At 34.9% G+C, this 13,249-nt stretch overlaps 1 pseudogene across 1 annotated transcript; it reads right to left on the bottom strand.

The window, feature by feature from the left end:
• Positions 1-8,076: 8,076 nt before the first annotated feature.
• LOC147790153 (exopolygalacturonase-like) lies at positions 8,077-9,829 on the bottom strand (annotated as a pseudogene). Its single transcript, XR_015422865.1, has 4 exons — positions 9,619-9,829; positions 9,231-9,533; positions 8,607-9,125; positions 8,077-8,545 (listed from the first exon to the last, which is right to left on the bottom strand). The product of XR_015422865.1 is annotated as an exopolygalacturonase-like (transcript).
• Positions 9,830-13,249: the final 3,420 nt, after the last annotated feature.

Below are 13,249 nucleotides of genomic sequence, written 5' to 3'. Positions count from 1 at the left end.
GTTTACAAAAATTTTATACGTTTATAGATCCAATTAAACTTTATTCATTGATCATTACATATAATTTCATTAAGATAATGTATGAAAGTAGGATTTCTTCTCTTCTCTTTTTATTTGAGAATGGAAGGATTTATTTTTTATGGGTTGAGTTCAAATCAAAGAAAGGTTTTTTTTGTTATCCCTTATATCATAGCAATAATAGGGGATTAATAACTCAATCAAATCAAAAGAAATACAATATCTTCAGGAACAAAAAAAAAAAAAAAAAAAAAGTTATGCTTAATATCTTAAGTTTCATCGTTATCTGTCTTTTCGTAGCCAAATTGTCTTGAGGCGTAAGCTTTTTTTTTTTAATCCAAGAGTAGATGTTATGCCAGTAATAAATATTTGAACTCTTTCTAGAATTGTTTTATTTTCCGTTATTACTCTTGTTATTTTCCTTTATTACTCTTGTCCTCAAATCTTTAAGATCTTTCTAGACTTGCTGATTGCTACACCTGAACTATTTCACGGAGTATGTGTCCAGATAGTCCAAAGTCTCAATCGTTACCTCTCACGAAGTATGTGTCCAGATAGCCCAAAAGTCTTGATATGGAAATCAACCCAAGGGAAAGTATGGAACGGATTACCTTGATGATCAAGATCAAGAGTAAAGAAAACTCGTTTCTAAACTCGTGATTCGAATCACTCCACAAGAGGTTTGATCAATACCACTTGAATGACTCTACATGCAAGTTCTAAACACAAGAATTTGCAAAGAAAGTTTAGCTCTCAACAAAGCTAAAATAGAAATTCTATTCTCAATTCCAAAATCTGATGTCTAATCAAAGAAAAGAAGGCTTTATATAGCCTTTACAAACCTTAACCTATGTGATACATAACTCTAAAATTAAATGGGCGAGTAAATATGAAATACCCATAACCTCCATATTAAAATGGCTGGTTAATGGTGGAATATAGTAACCTATGTGGGTTACAATATAACCTTAACTCCTATATTTAAAACTAGCTTAAATATGAAAACAAATAGTTAAACTATAATTAAATAATGCAAATAATAAAATGGGCTTATTAGTCATCCTTGGACTATTGATAAATTCAGCAGAGTTCATTAAATGCAACTTAAAGTGCATTTAATTCATCTCTGTCTTGAAGCTCAACTTTGCATAACATATAAGGGAGGTCACCAACGTCTTCTAGAATTTCCTTTGATGAGCTCACCATAGCTTGAATATAACTGTATAAGGTTTGTTGTAGCTTCTTGGCTCTCGTCCTTGTAATTGGACTTTGAGGTATGGAAATTCCTTGGTCGTTGTTCATATCATTCTCCCCCTCTTGAGAAGGATTGGTCCTCGAATCCAAGCTATCACCTACATCAAAAGGACTCAAATCAGCAACATTAAAAGTTGCACTAACACCGTACTTACCTGGTAAATCAATTTTATAAGCATTGTCATTGATGCGCTCAAGAACTTGAAAAGGTCCATCTCCTCGTGGTAAAAGCTTAGATTTTCTTTGAGTAGGAAATCTTTCTTTTCGAAAATGCACCCAAACCCAATCTCCTGGCTTGAAAATGACAATCTTACGTCCTTTATTAATTCGGGTGGCAACCTTGGAATTTTGTTTCTCAATTTGTTCTTTTACTTGCTTGTGCAATTTATGAACAAACTCAACCTTGGTATTTGCATCAAAATTCACAAATTCTTTTGACGGTATAGGTAACAAGTCAATGGGGGTTAAAGGATTAAAGCCATAAACAATTTCAAAAGGTGTGCATTTAGTAGTGCTGTGAACAACCCTATTATATGCAAATTCTATAAATGGCAAACAATTCTCCCAAGTCTTAAGATTCTTATCAATAATAGCCCTAAGCATAGTAGTCATGGTTCTGTTAACAACTTCAGTTTGTCCATCCCTTTGAGGATGACAAGTAGTTGAATATACGTGCTTAGTTCCTAACTTACCCCATAAAACACGCCAAAAGTGGCTTAAAAATTTGACATCACGATCACTAACGATGCTTTTAGGAATGCCATGCAATCGTACAACTTCCCTAAAGAACAGGTCTGCAATATGTTTTGCATCATCAGTTTTGTGACAAGGAATAAAATGAGCCATTTTACTAAATCGATCAACCACAACAAAGATGCTATCATAACCTTTCCTAGTCCTAGGTAAACCTAAAACAAAATCCATTGATATATCAATCCAAGGACCATTAGGAACTGGTAATGGGGAGTATAAACCATGTGGTTGAAGCCTAGACTTAGCTTGTTTACATGCTATGCAACGAGCACAAACTTTATGAACATCATGTCTCATTTTAGGCCAAAAAAAATGTTCAGACAGCATATCATAAGTTTTAGAAACTCCATGGCGTGCCATTAAACCACCTCCATGAGCTTCCATCACAAGTAGCTCACGTATGGAACAAGATGGTATGAAAAGTTTGCCTTTTCGGAACAAAAATCCATCTAAAAACAAGTAATTATCCACAATGAGTCCTTTTTCACAAGATTCAACAAAAGGAGCAAAGAACATGTCATGTTGATATAAATCCTTTATGTGTTCAAAACCCAACAACCTAGCATTCAAAGTATTGAGGAGGACATACCTTCATGATAAAGCATCGGCAACAATGTTCTCCTTACCTTGTTTATATCTTATGACATAAGGGAATGTTTCAATAAATTCTAACCACTTAGCATGTCGTCGGTTGAGTTTATTTTGTACTCTCAAATGCTTTAAACTTTCATGATCCGTATGAATAATGAACTCCTTAGGCCAAAGATAATGTTGCCAGGTTTGTAATGCACGAACCAAAGCATAAAGCTCTTTGTCATAAGTTGGATACCTCAAAGATGCACCAGTCAACTTCTCACTAAAGAACATTAAAGGTCTTTGATTTTGCATTAATACAGCACCTATCCCTACTCCACTTGCATCACATTCAATTTCAAAAATAGACTCAGAATTAGGTAATGCAAGCAAAGGAACAGAACTCAATTTTTCTTTCAAAGTATTAAAAGCAAGTTCTTGATCTTTTTCCCATAGAAAGGATACATTTTTCTTAACAAGTTCATTCAAGGGTGAAGCAATTGTACTAAAATTCTTAATGAACCTACCGTAGAAACTTGCAAGACCATGAAAACTTCTTACCTCACTTACATTTTTAGGTGTAGGCCACTCTTTTATAGCCTTCACTTTCTCCTCATCAACCTCAACACCATTAGATGAAACTACAAACCTAAGAAAGTTAACTTTTTCCATGCAAAAGCTACATTTCTTTAAATTTACATACAAACATTCATTTCTTAAAGTAGTCAAAACATTGCGTACATGGGTAATATGATCATCTAAAGATTTAGAGTAAACAAGGATGTCATCAAAATAAACAACCACAAACTTACCTAAGTATTCTCGTAAGACATGGTTCATTAGTCTCATGAATGTACTAGGTGCATTAGTTAATCCAAAAGGCATAACCAACCATTCATAAAGACCATACTTGGTTTTAAAAGCTGTTTTCCACTCATCCCCAATATGCATGCGAATTTGATGATAACCCGATTTTAAATCAATCTTAGTAAAAAGACTACATCCATGCAATTCATCAAGCATATCATCTAATCTAGGAATTGGATGCCTATACTTTATAGTTATCTTGTTTATAGCCCTACAATCAACACACATACGCCAAGAACCATCTTTCTTAGGTACAAGAATAACTGGAACAGAACAAGGACTCAAACTTTCACGTACATACCCTTTAGCAAGGAGTTCACTTACTTGCCTTTGTATCTCTTCAGCCTCCTTTGGATTAGTCCTATATGCTGGTCGGTTTGGAATGGGCGCGCCAGGAATGAAGTTAATCTTGTGTTCAATCCCTCTAAGTGTTGGCAAACTACTAGGCATCTCCTCAGAAAATAAATCTTCAAACTCTTGCAAAAGCACAACAAAATCACTAGGCAAAGAAGGGTTAAGCATGTTAGTAAAGTAACAAGACCCCTTGCACATAAGTACAAGAATAGTCTGGTTAGAGAGCAAAACATTCCTAGCCTCACTTGATCTAACATACAAGCTTACTGATTTGGCTTTTCTATCTTTTTTTTTTCTCTAGGCTGAGTGTTACTCTCTTGCTTTTCACTCAAGCTCATTTTTTCACTTGATTCTTTTTCAATCTCTGCTTTTGCATCAGCCTCTTGCCTTTTCTTTTCAAGTTTGCAATGATCAATAAATACATCTTTTGGAGATAATGGAACAAGAGTAGTTTTTCTACCATTGTGAGTAAAAGAGTATCGATTTGCATACCCATCATACATTACCCGACGATCAAATTGCCATGGCCTCCCCAGTAGTAAATCTCCAACATGCATGGATACAACATCACATAAAACATCATCAACATATTTTCCAATAGTAAATGAAACAAGAGTTTGTTGAGTTACCCGTACTTCCCCACAATCATTCAACCATTGAAGCTTGTAGGGTCTTGGATGTGGTTGTGTCTTCAAATTAAGTCTTTTGACCAGAATGGAACTCACAACATTGGTGCAACTACCGCTATCAATGACAACACTACAAGGTACAGATTGAACAAGACAACGAGTTTGAAACAAGTTCTCTCTTTGGTCTAGGCCGTCCTCCTTAATGTGGGTGTTTAGAGCTCGTCGAGTAACCAAAGATATATGTGTAGGGTCCTCTTCGCTAAACTTCTCACTCTCATCAGTTTCCTCATTTATGTCGTCATCTGCCTCGTCATCCGTAACAATTTCTCCCTCCTTTATGGTCATAATTCTTGCATTTGGGCAATCTCTACTATAGTGTCCTACCCCTTGACATCTCCGACACTTTAAATCCCTATTTCGAACATTAGACTTTTCTACTTTTTCTTTCCCTGTTCTAGAACTCTCCCCTTTCTCAAATTTAGCTTGAGGCTTCTCATTAATCTCTGGATTTCTATGCTTATAATCAATGTTCTTACTATCCTTTTTCCATGTAGAAGTAGAATTGGGAAAAGTTTTAGAAGAATACTGTTGAGATCTTCTTTGGATTTGCCTCTCGATCTTAATTGCAATGTGCAACAACTCCTCAATATTAGAATAAGGCTGTAAATCAGTCTTGTCTGCAATCTCTGTGTTTAACCCATTAAGAAACCGCGCCATGAGAGCCTCCATGTCCTCATCGAGATCAAGTCGATCCATCAATGTATCCATCTCCTTGTAATAATATTCCACAGACTTGCGTCCTTGTTTCAATGCTTGAAGCTTTTGCGCCATGTCCCGTTGAAAATATTGTGGAACAAAACGCTTCCTCATGGACTCTTTGAACTCGTACCATGAATCAATTGGTGCTTCAAGGTTTCTTCTCCTACTTGACATCAATTTATCCCACCAAATTTGAGCATATTGTTTGAATTGAGCAATGCATAACAGTACCTTCTTTTTATCACTAAAATTATGACAGTTGAACACCGACTCCACCGTTTTCTCCCATTGAAGGTACTCCTCTGGATCGGTTTTGCCATAAAACTTGGGAAGTTTTAATTTGAAGCTCCCCACGTTACGATCAATTCTATCGTCATAAGGAACTCGTTGTTGTAAATTATGATACCTTCTTCCATGGTCTCGCCCTCGCATCAAGCCATGACCAACCGCATGTGGATTATCCTCGTGGTGATCAGAATTGTCGCCCTCATATGTATCGGTTGAGGGCGTAGGTTGTGGAATCCTCTGTCGTGCTTGATTTTGAATCTCCAATCTTCCTATTCGATCAGTCAACTCTTCTATTCCTCGAATTAGTCTTTCCATGGTTCGTTGTTGTGCTTCTCTCAATCGTGCATCAGTAATGTTAGTATTGTCGTCTGGATTTTCCATGCTACAAAAGAAAGGTAAAAGAAAAAAAAAAGGACCTCACAAGCGCTCCCTCACGTGTATTCACTCGTAAATGTAGTTCACTCGTGTTTAGCACTCAACACTCGAATCAATGTGTCACTCCCTTACAAACTCACCCTCATAATTGAGCACACACAAATCACACTCCAAAAAACAAATTGGGATGTGAGACAAACTATGTTATAGAGCTAAGTGCAATTCAATGTGAATAGACAGCACACTCAATACATAAACAAGGGTATTGAAGGAGCAATCCGAATAACGACAAAGAAACGAATTACAGAAAGAAAATGATTAAGGACTAATTTAGACGTAGGAACATATGAGAGTTACATATAATAATCAAGAGGAAAAAAGAAAGACATTTAACATCAATATGCTTTCTTTCCTTATTCGCAAAATCTAATCAATTTACCAACAAGAAAATTGATTTAGAAGATCTTAAAGAAGAATATAGTGTTGATAAGATTGAGATCTAACATTTTAAAGAACAGAAAAAAAAAATGTATTTTTTTTTTTTTGTTATATATTTTTGTGATAGAATATGAACATTCTACCCAAACTGAGAAAAAAAAAATAATAAGAGAATTAAAAGAGATAAGCGCAATGAAACATATATCCGATCTTGAGCCTAAAGCTCTGATACCAAAATGATATGGAAATCAACCCAAGGGAAAGTATGGAACGGATTACCTTGATGATCAAGATCAAGAGTAAAGAAAACTCGTTTCTAAACTCGTGATTCGAATCACTCCACAAGAGGTTTGATCAATACCACTTGAATGACTCTACATGCAAGTTCTAAACACAAGAATTTGCAAAGAAAGTTTAGCTCTCAACAAAGCTAAAATAGAAATTCTATTCTCAATTCCAAAATCTGATGTCTAATCAAAGAAAAGAAGGCTTTATATACCTTTACAAACCTTAACCTATGTGATACATAACTCTAAAATTAAATGGGCTAGTAAATATGAAATACCCATAACCTCCATATTAAAATGGCTGGTTATCACATAACTCTAAAATTAAATGGGCTAGTAAATATGAAATACCCATAACCTCCATATTAAAATGGCTGGTTAATGGTGGAATATAGTATAGTAAATATGAAATACCCGTAACCTCCATATTAAAATGGCTGGTTAATGGTGGAATATAGTAACCTATGTGGGTTACCATATAACCTTTAACTCCTATATTTAAAACTAGCTTAAATATGAAAACAAATAGTTAAACTATAATTAAATAATGCAAATAATAAAATGGGCTTATTAGTCATCCTTGGACTATTAATAAATTAAGTGGAGTTCATTAAATGCAACTTAAAGTGCATTTAATTCATCTGTCTTGACAACTTTGCATAACATATAAGGGAGGTCACCAACGTCTTCTAGAATTTCCTTTGATGAGCTCACCATAGCTTGAATATAACTGTATAAGGTTTGTTGTAGCTTATTGGCTCTCGTCCTTGTAATTGGACCTTAGGTTTGTTGTAGCTTCTTGGCTCTCGTCCTTGTAATTGGACCTTGAGGTATGGAAATTCCTGGGTCGTTGTTCATATCAAGTCTCAATCGTTAGCTCTCGGTCAACAATGGAACTTTGAATAAATATTTGAACTCTTTCTAAAATTGTTTTATTTTCCTTTATTACTCTTGACCTTAGAATCTTTAAGATCTTTCTAGAATGGTTGATTGCTACACCTGAATCATTTCAGGAAGTATGTGTCCAGATAGCCCAAAGTTTCATTGTTAGCTCTTCTTTTTTGAAGGATCAACGAAATGAATCAAATGATATTTTTGTTCCAATTTTTTTGCCATTTTCTAAGTTAATTCGAATGATGATTTATTTTGAATGAAATAAATTATAAATGAAGCCTTCCTCCTTAATTTTTTTTTTCTTAATAAATTGTATATTTTATATAATAGATTTTGAAATTTTAATGAATCTCTGTTGTGTTGTTTTTAAAATTATTTATTAGGTATAAATTCTTTCCATTTGTAATTTTACCCTCGTAGGAAGCTCCACAAATAGTATGATACTAAACTCATGATCTTCTTCTCCTCCTTTACAGCAAGGTAAGTCCACCTAATCAATTCTCTCCTAACTTTTCAGATAGTTAAGTGATCTTTGAATATTACCATTTGAAGTTTGCTTGAAAAGAAATTTTTCAGACATAATTCAATTAAATTTTAAACAATTATGTCATATATGTGGACTTTGTTACAATAGAAAATAGAATCGTCAAGTATTATTTCTCCTCAATGTAAAAAAATACAATTATTGAAAACATGCCCAACATCATGGAATGCTGTAAACCTAATTTTGAAGGCTAAAATAAAAATGATAGGAAGAATGGTTTGAAACATTTGTCGGCGTTAAAAGATTGTTCAATCAGTTGACGGAGTGGTCTCAGGTGGCGCTGGTTCAGCACAGATGGGAGGGTTCTGCTTTCCAGAAATGGTCGGTTTCACATTTGCACATTCAGACACAATTGGCCCTTCTTTACCACTATAAGTGAGGTCAACATCAGCAATTTCCACATCCTCACATGGATTACTTTTACTGCAAACAAGTTTGACGGCAACCGGAGTTGAAGATGTGCCCCTGATGTTCTTGAAACTAACTTTGCTAATCTTAATTGCTGATGGAACCTGGGATGTTCAAAATAAACATTATAAGTTGGAAACCAAGGAGGTTGATTGTAATACACACCTTTCAGTTGCATTGATTCCATGGACAATATTCTTGATCTATGATGATAGGGTTAGCAACATTATCCATTTCAATATCTTCAAAATGCATGTCAGAGGCTGGGTATGAGACGGCAGAATCTGGCCATGATTTGATCCTGACACCATTTGTAGTACCGATTAATTTGCATTTCTTCACGGTAACTCCTACCACTTCTTTTTCAGTTTTATACTTGCCCAAGCTGCCTATGCTAATGCCATGTCCCGGTCCGCAAGTAACATCGCTAATGGTTATTTTTCTGTTAGTGTATCCTACAGATATACAATCATCTCCCGTTGCGATTGCGGTATTGAGAATGAAAACGTCTTCTGAATCGCCCAAGTGAATTCCATCGGTGTTGGGACTATTGTGTGGTGCAGTAATTTTCAGGTGATCGAAGGTAAGATTCTTGCCGGCCAAAACATTGATATGAAAATTCTTGCTATCCAACGAAGTTATGTCCTTCACTATCGAATTTGTGATGAAATTGAACTTCAAATTCTGCCCATTTTAAACAAACAAAGAAAAAACACTCCCATGTTAAAGCATATAATGCTAACCCAAATTATGAGTTCTCTTTATAATTAAAGTAGCAGGAGCATTTACCATGGGAAGCTTTTTGCATTCTTTCTTCAGGTGGCAATCATTCTTTTCCCAACCAGCTTTTCCTTGGCCATCGAAAACTCCAGTACCAGTCAATGTCAAATGATCGACGTATTCCATAACAAGCAACCCATCTCCTTCCGTGTCGGTAGGAGAAGCTTGTAATGTTCCTTCAACTAGAAGCTCAATAGGACTTTTACATGGACCTTTGAGCCTCGATTCTCCTAATTGATAAGTTCCTTTTGGAACCAATACTTTACTTGGAGTAGCCGAAGCACATGCTTCCTTCCATGCATCTGCTAAAGCCTGTGAATTCAACCATTTCATTTGAGAAAAATATTTCGTACAAAACAAAATTTTGGTTTATCAACTCAAACAAATGTACACGTACTTGAGTAGCATCAGCATTAGGTTTGGCACCAAATGTCGTAATATCAAAAACACCGCTAGTAGCATCAACGATAGCATTAGACACCAACAATAGCAACAGTGGTATTAATGCCATAAACTTTGATATCAATCCCATCCTTTCTAGTTCTCGTCTCCTCTTCTACCTTTTTCTTTTGGTTCAAATTTCCAAACTTCTAAGACATAAGAATTGATTTGAATGCATTCCCAACTCACACTCTCCTTATATACAAACACAAAAATAACCAATTCAAATTAGCTAAATTCGTTAAAAAAATAAGTGTGTGGTTTAAGGCAGGCCCTATAATTAGTTTTACCTTAAATGATGGATGACTGGTTTTGTTGAACATAATTCCTTGTTAAATTTCTGTACTAGATAGATGTACATCCCACAATTTTCAACTAATGAACACACCAAAAATTATCCTCGAAGAATTTATCAAAATTTAATATATATGTATATATATTAGTTTTCAAACTCTATGGTACTACTTCTTTTTACTTTTCTTACTTTTATTCCTATCTCACAATTTTTACCCTTCTTCTCTAGAGAAATATATTAACGAGAATGAAGATTTTTTATTTTATTATTATTAGGTGTATCAAAAAAAAGATTTATTTTATTATTATTAGGTGTATCAAAAATATATTACAAAGATGTGATGGAAAAAAATTTCTTTAGTCATTTTAAAGCAATATTGGCAGTCGAGGCCCGTCCATGCCCAATTGGTCAGTCGGCCTGTCCATTTCCAATTTTAACGGATAAACCCTTGATCCAATTTTCTCTCAATTCTTCACATGTGTTGTTAATATATTCTATTGGGCTCACTTGCGGTATATTTTTCAGAATCAGCTCTAGAGAATTTGTATTCTATTTCTTAGAATCCTCTCTAGAATCACGTTCATTCACTATCAGTTATCATTTGTGACATATAAATGTATAGAATTTTATCTGTGGTTTTCTCAATTGTTCCAGATGAATGGAGTTGTTGGGTTGCTTGTGAAACGTTACGCGGAGTACACTTGGATTGATCAAGCTCCCCTTCAGCTGTGTTTTTTTGGATCTTTATGCGGTCTCTTGCAGAAAATAGGCCTCCATCTTCAATTTGGGCCACCATGCAGTGTTTGGGCAGGGTTCCCTCTACCTCCTTAGGCTGTTCTTGTTCCTTTTGTCAATGAATTCCTTTGAAGTTTCTTTTCTAAAGGAAACAAGAAAAGAATCAAAATTGAGCCAACGGTGTTATCCTCAAAGATATTATTTTCCTTTCTGGGATGATAACCCACCGTGAATTATGAAGTTAGTGGATATCATGTAAGGGGTATGGAATGAAATGATGAAAAAGATTTAGAATTTCAGGCTATTTCGAGGTTGAACGACGCATCAGTGCATAGGCTTCGCGCTCACGTGGAGGTGCGAGTAACCAAGGAGTGGGACATGTGGGTCAACGAGTGTACTACGCATGTGGGCGGTGGAGGCTTGTTTCAAGTTTCAGCTCGTTCTGTTCAACTTCTTTTGACCTGTTTTATCAATGTTACCTTGTACCAACCTTGAAAATCATTAGATATAGGTCAAATTAAGAGAATTTGTGAAAAAAAATACCATATAATGAACAATTATGAAAGCAAAGGAATTGACGATTCACGTAAGTAGTTTATCGAAGCTCCTAAACAAGCATGTTACCACGGGATTAAGAGCTAAAAACGTTGAATGTATGTAAATAGCATGAGTTAAATAATAATAATAATTATTATTATTATTATAATAATAATAATGAATCCATGCATAAAATGTGAGCATATTAGAGAATCCTGATTAGTAAGTATGATGTATGACTCTAGTTTATGCTTATGAACTATTTACGATATGGAGATGTGAATGAGTATTCTTAGTCTACTAATCCCTGAAAAACCCGTGACCAATGCAATGCGATGCGTGCTAAGTTGGGAACAATAAATATTTTTGACAAGAGTTTAGTAGAAAAACCGTATTTGACCGAGAGTGAGTCTTACATAGGAGTCTAAAATTTGTAGTAAACATAAATAGAGCTAACAAATAAAACTTAAGGTTGCTAGAACCCCTCAATATCAACAGAGAGGTCCTAGTAGATGAGACTAGGAGCCAAGGTAATGGTTGGATGGAGGACCCTATCCATACCAAAAACCTAAAAATAACCCATTCCCAATAAAACTTAAAATATTTGAAAAACATAATAAAATTTGTTAATGATAAGTTAGCTAGGCAGGGAGTAAACTAATTAGTCATCAAAATTATTTTTAATTTTTCTTTCTAGATAAATGTGAAGTAATGTGATCGAGATGACTGTGTAGTCGAGTTGGAGACTTAGGGATCCTACCTAGACCTGTAATTTGTGTCAATATTAAGAATAGTGAATCAAACTTTCGAGCAAGACAAATATTGTACGAAATTTATATTTAACATATCACTTTAACTTTTAAAATTTTAACTTTGTTAGAGATTTATTAAACACAATTGGAAAGTTCAAATATTTATAAGATATAAAAGTGAATGAATTTCCTAAACAGTTTACATTTATCATGTTTCAAAGGGCTTAAAATTAAATTTAATTGGTTTCCGATGGAATTAGACTGTGAGAGAATGTAATGGTTTGGAATTAATATATATATATATATATATATATTTATTTATTTATTTATTTAAATCTAGTCCGAAATATCGCGATTTCAGGCGAGACATTATTTTGGCAGGAGTAAACCAACACGACCCTCCCTTAAACTCACATCTCACACCCCTCATTCACACATCCAAGTCCACACATTTATAGCATTCGGCGAGTAAGGGAGATAAATCGTTGGATTTTAGGTTGTCGTAATTCTCTCGGGCCTCTGTTACGGGTGAACCACACTTCTACAACACCCACTGCCAATACATGCAGTCTAGTCTGGAACGTATCAGCCTAGTGTGCCTCAACCCGACCCATACATCCCCCGCTTAACTTGAATAATGACCCGCCTCATTTTCATGTCGGCTCGGCTTGACGGCTTGGCAACTCGGTTTCTCGGCTTAGACGACTCGCTATAAAAATTATATACCATTTCCTAAGTTTTCGACATTCCTAAAATCATTTTTTACCTTATATAAGGCATTTGAGGTCAATAAGACTCCTATCTACCCAAATTTAGTTAGTTTTAGGACTTTTGTTAGAAATAATCATCATGTTTAGCTAGGTTAAGAGGTTTATATGCCCTAAGCATGTTATATGAATTGATATAGTTAGAATTAAGCATTAGAATACCGTTTTCGAAGCGACTATCGAGTAATTAGTAACTTCGGCCAAGGCCAACCATGTAAGTGATCTTACTGTTGGAGTTAGCTAATTGGTTGATGTATGATGGTGCGCGTATCATATTAATTATGTGATGCTTAAATGCTCTTTGTATTATCATGTAATGTATGCTATGTATACATGTGAAATCCACTACACTATATTATGAATGAAATGAAATGTCATGTATGAAATGTTATGTCTTACCATCTAAGTTGTGTGATGAATTACGTGATATTTGCCATGTATACATGATGCATATATGAAATATGTTACGGAGGAAAAGAGAAAGGAAATGAAACAACTATT

This window comes from Cucurbita pepo, chromosome 11, assembly GCF_057944985.1.
Source record: "Cucurbita pepo subsp. pepo isolate OVF chromosome 11, ASM5794498v1, whole genome shotgun sequence".
NCBI classification, from domain to species: domain Eukaryota; kingdom Viridiplantae; phylum Streptophyta; class Magnoliopsida; order Cucurbitales; family Cucurbitaceae; genus Cucurbita; species Cucurbita pepo.
The sequence above is the reverse complement of the archived record's forward strand: the minus strand, read 5'-3'. Positions and strand labels throughout refer to the sequence as shown.